We start from the raw sequence: 10260 nt of genomic DNA, 5'->3' as shown, positions 1-10260 counted from the left end.
CCATTGCAGGCAGTGTCCTTTGCTGCCGCAGTGAATTCAGTAATGCATGCACAGTACTGAGAAGCATTATCTGCCCTTATGCTTTCTAACTTCTTTTCTTCTTCCCACCATTGCAGTGGATCCATCCTGCTGCAAATGGTCATTTTTTTTTCCAGAGCACAATCTAAACATACATGGTTCTCTACTTAGAATCCTAAAGCTCTCCCACGGCCGGCAAAAGGAAACTTAAACTCCTCAGAGTGGCTCACAACCTGACCTCTTGTTCTGCCAGCTTCATTTCCTGTTGCTCTATCTCTGAACTAAACACCCAGTCACTTCAGACTTCTCCCCAAGCAATGCTGTTTCCTCATGCCCGTGTGCTGGGGTGCCCACCGCCCTCCCGGCTAGAATACTCCTCTTAATTCCCTCTCCTTGGCAAAACTGCACTTTCTACTCTCTTCTGGGCATGCTCCGTCCTGCTGACCTGGTCCTAATCTGTTTACTCTCACACCAGTTCTGTAGGGCAGACGCTGTTGGTTTTCAAACGGGGAAGCCAATTCGGAGAAAATGGTGTTCAAATCATACCGCAGGAAAGTGACTAAGCTAAGATTTAAGTCCACACTTTTTAGTTTCAAGACTCTTTCACCTCCCTTGCACAATCTCCCAAGAAGAACTGGGGGCATTATTTTCTAGCTTCAGAGAGACCTGGGAAAGCTGGTGTTTCTCTTGATGGGGCATAACGTATCTCTGGGAGTGCCTGAAATTCCCTCTGGCTGGTCATCCTCACTCCTGGACTGTGTCTCCTTCCGCCACATTCAATGACCTCTGGGCCCATGGAGTCCAGGACACCCACAGGCAGATGTAGCCACAGCTCGAGGAAGGTCTCTCTGTCTCTCTCCCTCTGTCTGTCTCCCTCTGTCTTGCTGACTAGGAAAGGCACAGGCCAATGTAAGAAGCAAGCCTGGCTTGGGATGCAAAATAAAATGGAATAACGGGGCATGTGCATTTTATCAGAACCAAACAAATTGTGGCTATAAACATTCCGTCGCCAGTGAAATTGCAGCCTTCTTTGAAGATCAGTGTCTGTTTTTTAATGTATCTATATTAAAAAAAAAAAAAAAACTGGACCAAATTTCCATTCAACCAGTATGGGGAGGGAGCAGGGGGTGGGAATGGGGACTGAGCCCTGGGAAATGAAACAAGGGAGGGAGAGAAAGGAGACCTTATGTCCTGGATTAGCACATTGATTAAAAGCAAGTTTCTTTCTCTTGAGCAACCTGCCCCCCACAGCCCATCCGCAGCCCCACAAGCCACTAACCACAGTTATTCCACGGGGTCTCTCTTTGCCTTACTTATTTGATATCCTCAGACTCAACTGTTGTGGTTCAGACAGTTTGTCTTAGGGGTCCTGGGAGAGGGAGAAAAAAGGCAGCCTCCTAATTGTCTGCAATCGACTGTTGACATCTGGAAAGTACTCTGGCTTCTAACCCTCTCTGTGGATGGTGCATGAGTGCCCCCCACCCACTGCCCACCTCATCCACCTGGGCTTGGCAAGCGGGGCAGCTGCCACCACCATGCACAGCTGGGACTCCTGCCCTGAGCTCTGGCACCCTCCAACACACTGGGGTCACCTTGCTCCCTGTCCATTCCCCAGACCATCTTGTCCAACCTGTGGCTTCAATTACTCTCTGAAAACTGACAATACCCAAAGCCCTGCTTCCAGCTTTAATCAATCTTTGTTGCTCCAGAACCACATTTGCAACAGTATAACAGACACTCTAGTTACTTCCATTTCTTTCTGGGTAAGATAAAAGAAAAAGACAAATCCTGGACATCTCATTCTAAGTAACTGCTCCTAAAGCAAGAATCTCAACTCTGACATGATTAAATGTAGCCCCACAGCAGAACTCACACATGTCTCCTGGAGCCAAGATCCCTCCTTTGATTTTTCACCCATGCATTCTTCTGTCCTTTTGTTCTTCCAGACATTTCCACTTCTGTATGAGTTTTGAGTAAACACTCTAAACTTAAAATTTCTAAAACTGAACTCTTTCTTCTACAGTCTAGAATTACTTATATTTATTTATCAGTAATACTCCAAGACTTGATATTTCCAAGTCTTCTCTGATTACGTTCCTCTAATGCAGTACAAATTATAGTCAGCATAACACATAACAATAGCAGTCACCGATGTTTTCTAGTAACACTGTTACTATCACAATTACAGCCCCACTACTTCTTGCCAAGTGTATTCACTCATAGAATGAGTTTTTCTTCCCAGCTTACTTCCAGGAATTCAATGTCACTTTCAATCAGAAAACTAGATGCAGTTAAAATAGAAAATTAGGGAAAAAAAATGAACCCCTTCCCAAAGAAACTGGATGATACGTTTCCTTAAATTTTTATAGATTTGTATTTTTATAAATTGTGCACTTTTCTATAGGTATGCTGAACTTCAATGCAAAGTTTACTTAAAAAAAATGGAATAAAAATGCCAAGATCCCTCATAAGGCTCTGGGTGCTCCCTCTGTTGGGAACCTCACTTCCCCTGTAATTTTCCCACTATGCCTGGCTCTGATTTCTGGATGTATTGAAGGTCTGGTTCAAATCCTGCCTCCTAAATGTAGCTTTCTCATATTTTCCTCAATCAAGGTTTGTCTCTGCACTATTGAACACCCCTCCCCATCCTAATTGGCTCGATTTATTGTCTTTCCCACAAACGTGGTCTGGTTCTGTCTTCAACAGCACCACAGTCCATCCAGAGCTCCAGCCATAAACCTGGAAGATGCCTGTGATGCCACACTGCTCATATGAAATCAATCACCAGCTCCTATGGCCTTTATATCTCTACATCACTCAAGTCATCTATTTTTCTCCCTTTCTTCAGCTAATATCCTAGTTCAAGCTGCCATCATGTCTGGATTAATGTGAGGTGCTCGCAGTGAGTCTCCCACACACCGTGGCCCTCTTTCAATCAATTCTCCACATGGCAGCAAGGTGACATTGTTAAAATGGATGTTCCCTGACAGTCCTGTTGTCTGTTCCATTCTGCCCCTTCTTAAACCTCTCAGTGTCTTCCCTTCATCCTTACAATAAAGGCCAAAACCCTCACCATGGCCATGCCTCCTCACTAGCGTCAACTTGTGCAGTATCTTCCTGGATTTTTTCACTCCAGCCACACTGACTGGCCTTCATTTTTTCCTTCAAGAGTCTTCACCCTAGCATTTCCTGCTGCCTTAAACTGCTCCTTCTGCTTAATCTCCACTCACCCTCAGAAAGCAAAGGATTGGCTTTCCAAAGAAGTTTTTCTGACTCTTTCATATTAACACAGGCTCTTCCTCTGCAATGGACCGAATGTTTCTGTCCCCATCCCCCAAAGTTCATATGTTGAGATCCTAGACTCCAAAGTAATGATTTTAGGAAGTGGGTCCTTTGGGAGCATGTGGATCTCAGACTTCCAGCCTCCAGAAATATTAGGTTTCAGCTCTGAGGGAAAAAAAAGTTGAAAACATTTTACTTGTTGATTTAAAATTATATTACAAAGCTATACTAAACAAAAAAGTATGGTACTGGCATAGAAACAAACCCATAGACCAAAGGAATAGAATACAGAGCCCAGAAATACACCCAAACATATATAGTCAACTAATTTTTGACAAAGGCACCAAGAGGACATAATGAGAAAATAATAGTCTCTTCAATAAATTGTGCTGGGAAAAACTGTATTTTCATATTCAAAAGAATAAAATTAGACCCTTAGTTTACACCATGGATGAAAGGCCCAAAAGTAAAATCAGAAACTATAAAATTTCTAGAATAGAACATAAAGGGAAAGCTCCTAGACATTGGCCTTGGCAATGATTTTTTGGATATCACACCAAAAGCTCAGGCCGTAAAAGCAAAAATAAATAAATGAGACTATAACAGACTAAAAGCTTCTGCACAGAAAAAAAAAAAATGAAATGGCAAACTACATGTCAAAAAATAATATTTGCAAACCATATATCTGATAAGAGGTTAATATCATACAACTCAATAATAGAAAGCCAAATAACCCAATTTTTAAAAAAAATGTGCAAAAGACCTAAATAGACATTTCTCTAAAGAAGGTATAAAAATGAACAATAGATAAATTAAGAAGTGCTAAACATCATTAATCATCAGGGAAATGTAAATAAAAGCCACTATGAGATACAACTTCATGTGCATTAGGATTATTGACTGTTATCAAGATTTCAAAAGATAACAAATGTTGGAGAAAGTGTGAGAGAAAAGGAAACAAATTCTTGTAGACTGTTGGTGAAAGTGTAGATAAGTTTAGCCATTATGGAAAACAGTATGGAGGTTTCTAATGAAATTAAAAATCGAACTGCCATATGATCCAGCTACTACTCTTCCAGGCATAAAGCAAAATGTTACAAAATGACCACCTTCCAAAGGTAAAGAGACCTGCACTCCCATGTTTATTGTAGCTTTATTAACAATAGCCAAGCTATGGAAACAACCTAAGTGTTTGTCAACAGAGGAATGGATAAAGAAACTATATATATATATATATATATATATATATATATATACACACACACACACACACAAACACACATTTATATGTGTGTGTGCACATATAAAATGGAATACTATTCAGTCTTAAAAACAAATAAATAACAGAAATGAGATCTTGCCATTTTCCCCAACATACATCAGCCTGGAGGACATTATTCTAAATGAGATAAGACAGACATTGAAAAAAAAAAAAAAAAACAGAAGAAGAATGCATGATCTCACTTATATGTGAAATCTAAAAAAAAAAAAAAAATCAAAGATACAGAGACGGAGAACAAAACAGTGGTTACCAAGAGTGGGGGTGGGAGGGGATGATGGGGAGGAAATGGAGAGATGTAGATCAGAAGATACAAAGTAGCAGATGTGTAAGATGAACATATGTAGATATCTAATGTACAACATAAGGACTATAGGTAATAAAATTGTGCTTTTTTGCGAATTCATGCTAAATGAGTAGATTTTAACTGCTTTTGCCACTAAAACAAAAGAAAATGGTAATGGTGAGATGATGGATATATTAACTTGTTTCACTATAGTAACCTTTTTACTATCCATGTGTATTCTATAACATCATGTTGTATACCTTAAATACACACAATAAAATTTATTTTAAAATAAGTTTTTAAAAAAAGATTTCATGGAGCTTTACTTACTAGGTTTTAGATTTCTTTGAAACCCACCACTTTTTTTTTTTTTTCTATTTCTCCCTTTTGGAATGAAAATGTCTGTCTACACCTGTTTACCATCGTATTTTGCAAGCACATAACTTGTTTAATTTCACTGGTTCACAGATGGAGATAAATTTTACCTCAGGATAAATTGTACCTGGAGTCTCACCCATATCTTATTTAGACAATATTTTGATGAGACTGGACTTCAGACTTTGAGTTGACAAGAGAATGAATTAAGAATTTTAGGGCTATTAGGATGGAATGAAAGTATTTTACCTATGAGAGGAATATGAAGTTGGGAGACCCAGGGGCAGAATGCAATGGACTGAATATTTTCATGTCTCTAAAATCAGTATATTGAAATCTCAACCTCCACTGTGAAGTATGAGGAGGTGGGGCTTTTGGTAGAGAATTAGGACTTGAGGTTGAAGCCCTAATGAGTAGGATAAATGCCCTTATGAAAGGGACTGCAGAGAGCTCTCTTCTGCCATGTGAAGATACAGTGAGAAGCTGGCTGTCTGCAACCTGGAGGAGCTCCCTCAACCAGAACCCAATCCTGCTGGCACTCTGACCTCAGACTTCTAATTTCCAAATTGTGAGACATAAATGTCTGTTGTTTATAAGCCATCCAGTCTCTGATACTTTGTTTCAGCAAAGTCTCTTCTAAGAATTCAGATTTGTCACAGTAAAATGCTAGCTTTGAAGTTCCAAGATTAAACAGGAAGAAAAACTGCAGAGAAACTATCCAAGAGGTAAGTAAACCCAATTTGTTTGTCTTGTCTCCATTCGAGATCATTGACTCAGAGAAATCTTGGATTAGCCTCCACCCCACCAGGCATGCATTAAGCCACCCTGTTCTCTGACCCACAGTGTCCTGTACTTCCCAATAACATTGTGTCTCATGCTTCTATTTCTAGTTCAACTCTAACCTCTGTGAAGACATGGCTTGTGCTTACTCTGCATCTATAGTGTGTAGCATTCAAATATATTTGTAGAAGAAAGAAAGGAGAGGAGAAAAAGTGAGATCTCCTGGCCTCTCCTCAGGTGGGTGGGATGGGAGTCAACTAATAGTGAAAGACAGAAAAAGGCAATATCTGAGAGAAAAGAGAAAGTGTGAAAGCAGTTCAGGGGCCCATCAGCAGAGAGGGAAAGGGCACTCCCTGGCCATATGTGAATATTTTCATAGGCTTTTGAATTGGAGATCATGACCCTAGAGATTACAAAGTGTGTAAGATTTGGGAAAATGTGAAATGCATATATGCAATCATTTTGCAACTCTCGCAGATGGTCTACCTGTTTGTGTTCACATTGCTACTTATTAGAGATAACTCAGTGTATTAAAATCTATCTAGACACTGTATATCATGATGTTATCATTCATAGTGTCCCTTTATGATGTCTAAAATTTGATTTTCATGTTTATATGTCTTCAATCAAGTCCTCCAACAAGGGAACAAGGGGGATGCAGTTGGATGGAACAAAATAGATGGTTGTCTTCCTGGATTAGTATTATTTCTTTAACCAATATATTTTGGATACGAAAATTCAATCATCTGAAATCCACTTATCTTTATTGTATATTTCACAACTTTGATGATAAAGAGAAAAATCAAATTATTACAAAAGGAAAACATAAAATGTATTACCTATCAAAAAATAAAATTTGACAACCATGAATAGAAATGACAGAGAACCGGGAAACAAGGTCTTCCAAGTGTTTTGTAGAAATAACTCAAGTGTGAAGATATAATAATGCCTTTTTACCTTTGGTTTATTTTTTCTTTTTACTTTCAAAGACACAAAATTTTACCTCCCAAATCCCCCATCTCAGAAAGTTTCTGGAAAACACACTGTAACCAAATAAGTGAATCATAGAGAGAAAAAAAAAAGAGAAAATGTAGAAGAGAAAAAGGATCCGCTCCAGGGTACCATTGTACAAAAATACAAATCAAGATGGTAGCTCTATAGCATGTCCAACTGAGTCTAGGAGGAAATCAGAGAGCCTGAAGAATATATGTAAGGAGATGTTTTATAACAAAGTAAGTATATAAGTATATGTATTGGTTTTAACTTGTAAAGTCAACCAAAAAAAAAAAAAAAACAAGAAAGAGATATGTGAGGTGAAAGAACAGAAAGCCAGTGGGATCCACCTGATAAAATTATAGGGATATTACAAACAACAGAAAAGTGGAGGCAAGAGTAGGGGTAGATGGGGGAAGATGACAGGAAAGCACTGCTAAATTTATAAAATAGGAATACATGATAAATATTTCATTAAAATGACACTGGTACTCCTAGAATTAATAAGTAATTACAGCAAAGTTGTAGGATATCAAGTTAATTTACAAAAATCAATTACTTCCCTATATGCCAGCAATGAACAGTTGAAATTTGAAATTTAAAGCATAATAACATTTACATTAGCACTTCCCAAATGAAATACTTAGATAGCTAACAAAATATGTACAAGATCTATGAGAAAAATATATAAAATCTAATGAAAGAAATCAAATAACTGAATAAATGGAGAGAGAGTTCATGTTCGTAGGTAAGAAGACTCAATATTGTCAAGATGTCAGTTTTTCACAACTTGATCTATACTTTTAAAAAATATCTATAAAAATCCCAGCAAGTTGGTTGGGGACAGTGGCTCACGCCTGTAATCCCAGCACTTTGGGAGGCCGAGGTGGGCAGATCACCTGAGGTCTGCCTGACCAGATTTCAAGACGAGCCTGACCAATATGGTGAAACCCCGTTTCTACGAAAAATACAGAAAATTAGCTGGGCATGGTGCTGTGTGCCTGTAATCCCAGTTAGTCAGGAGGCTGAGGCAGGAGAATCACTTGAACCCGGGAGGCAGATGTTGCAGTGAGCCAAGATCGCGCCATTGCACTCTAGCGCTGGCAACAAGAGCAAAACTCCACCTCAAAAAAAAACAGCAAGTTATTTTGTGAATGTTGACAAACTGATTCTGAAGTGTATATAGTGAGGCAAAAGACACAGTAGAGTAAACACAGTATTGAAGAAAAATAAATTTGCAAGACTGACATTACCTAACTTCAAGACATGCTGTAATGATACAGTAATCAAACCAGTGTGGTATTAGTGGAAGAATAGTCAAATAGATTGATGAAACAGAATAGAAAGCCCAAAACTAGACATGTACAATTATAGTCAACTGATCTATAACAGAGAAGCAAAGGAAATGCAATGGAGAGGAGATAGTTTTTCAACACATGGTCCTGGAAAAACTGAACATCTATTTGCCAAAAATATGTACATATATATGAGACATAGTTCTTGCACTCTTCACAGAAATCAACTCAAAATGCACCTAAAATATTTATCTAAATATAAAACATGAAATTGTGGAACTACTAGAGGAAAACATAGGAGAAAATGTGGATTACCTCCAGTTTGAAGATGACTCTTCAGATACAACATCAAAGGCATAATCCATAGAAAGAATAACTGATACATTGATCTTTATTACATTAAAAACTTGTTATCTGCAAAAGATATTATCAACATAATGAGAAGACAAGCCGTAGATTAGAGGAAAATATTTAGAAAATACTTATCTGATAAAATATGTTGTCCAAAATATCCAAAGAGCTCTTAAAAGTCAACAATCAGAAAATGAACAACCACATTAGAAGACAGGCAAAAGACCTAAACAGGTACTTTATCCAAAAAAAATTCAAATAGCAAATAAGCATATGAAAAGATTTTTCACATGTTATGTCATCGGGAAAACGCATATTAAAACAACAAGGAGATAACATAGCACACCTATTAAAATGGCCAAAATCCATAACACACTAACAACACTGAATGCTGGTGAGGATGTGAAGCAACAGGAACTCTCATTCATTGCTGATAGAATTGCAAAGAAGTGCAACCACTTTGGAAGACAGTTTGGCAGTTTCTGACAAAATGAAACATACTCCTAACATATTAATAATAGCCAGCAGCTGTATTCTTAGATATTTACCCAAATGAGTTGAAAACTAAAAGCCACACAAAAATGTACACATGAATATTTTTAGTAGCTTTATTTATAAGTTGGAAACAACCCAGATGTCTTTCAATAGAAAAAGGCAAACAAGTAACTAAATTGTAGTATATCCAGGCAATGGAATATGATTCAGTACTGAAAAGAAATGAGAGATGAAACTATGCAAAGACATTAAGGATTTAAGTGCATTTTACTTAAAAAGCCAATTTGAGACAATATGTACTGTTTAATTCTAACTATATGACATTCTGGAAAAGGCAAAACTACATAAATAATAAAAAGATTGGTTGCCATCAGGAGTTAGAGAAAGAGAAGGGTGACTAGGCAGAGTCAAGGATTTTTTCTTCTTCTTTTTTTTTTTTTTTAGACGGAGTCTTGGTCTGTTGCCCATGCTGGAGTGCAGTGGCGTGATCCCGGCTCACTGCAACCTCCGCCTCCCTGGTTCAAGCGATTCTCCTGCCTCAGCCTCCTGAGTAGTTGAGATTACAGGCATGTGCCACCATGCCCGGCTAATTTTTGTATTTTTAATAGAGACCGGGTTTCACCATGTTGGCCAGGCTGGTCTCGAACACCTGACCTTGTGATTCGCCTGCCTCAATCTCCCAAAGTGCTGTGATTACAGGTGGTGAGCAACCACACCCGGCCAAGCAGAGGATTTTTAGGACAGTGAAACTATTATGTATAACACTGTAATGATGGGTCAATGTCATTCTTCATACCTTTATCAAAATTCATTGAATTTACAACACAAAGAAGGAACCCTAATGTTCACTCCTACGAACTTTGGGTGATAATGGTATGTCATTCAGGTTCATTGGTTGTTAACGGACGTACCATTCTGTGGGGATGTTGATAGTGGGGCAGACAGTGCATGTGTTGGGACAGGGGCTATGAAGGAGCACTCTGTATTTTTTGCACATATTTGTTGTGAACCTAAAACTTCTCTAAAAAAAAAAAACAGAGTCCACTTTAAAAAATTACAATGGGAAACAATAGATAAGCTAAAATAGTAAAATAAAATTAACCAAT

At 38.2% G+C, this 10260-nt stretch overlaps 1 long non-coding RNA gene across 1 annotated transcript in view; it reads left to right on the top strand.

The window, feature by feature from the left end:
- Positions 1 to 5344: 5344 nt before the first annotated feature.
- The window catches only part of LOC104002158 (uncharacterized), an 87834-nt gene continuing 82918 nt past the window's right edge, over positions 5345 to 10260 (top strand). The window contains exon 1 of the long non-coding RNA XR_008539094.2: positions 5345 to 5965. This is a non-coding gene — a long non-coding RNA (uncharacterized LOC104002158). The remainder of the gene's footprint in view (positions 5966 to 10260) is intronic.

This window comes from Pan troglodytes, chromosome 15 (assembly GCF_028858775.2).
Source record: "Pan troglodytes isolate AG18354 chromosome 15, NHGRI_mPanTro3-v2.0_pri, whole genome shotgun sequence".
Taxonomy (NCBI): Eukaryota; Metazoa; Chordata; class Mammalia; order Primates; family Hominidae; genus Pan; species Pan troglodytes.
This window is presented reverse-complemented; position numbering and strand designations above follow the sequence as displayed.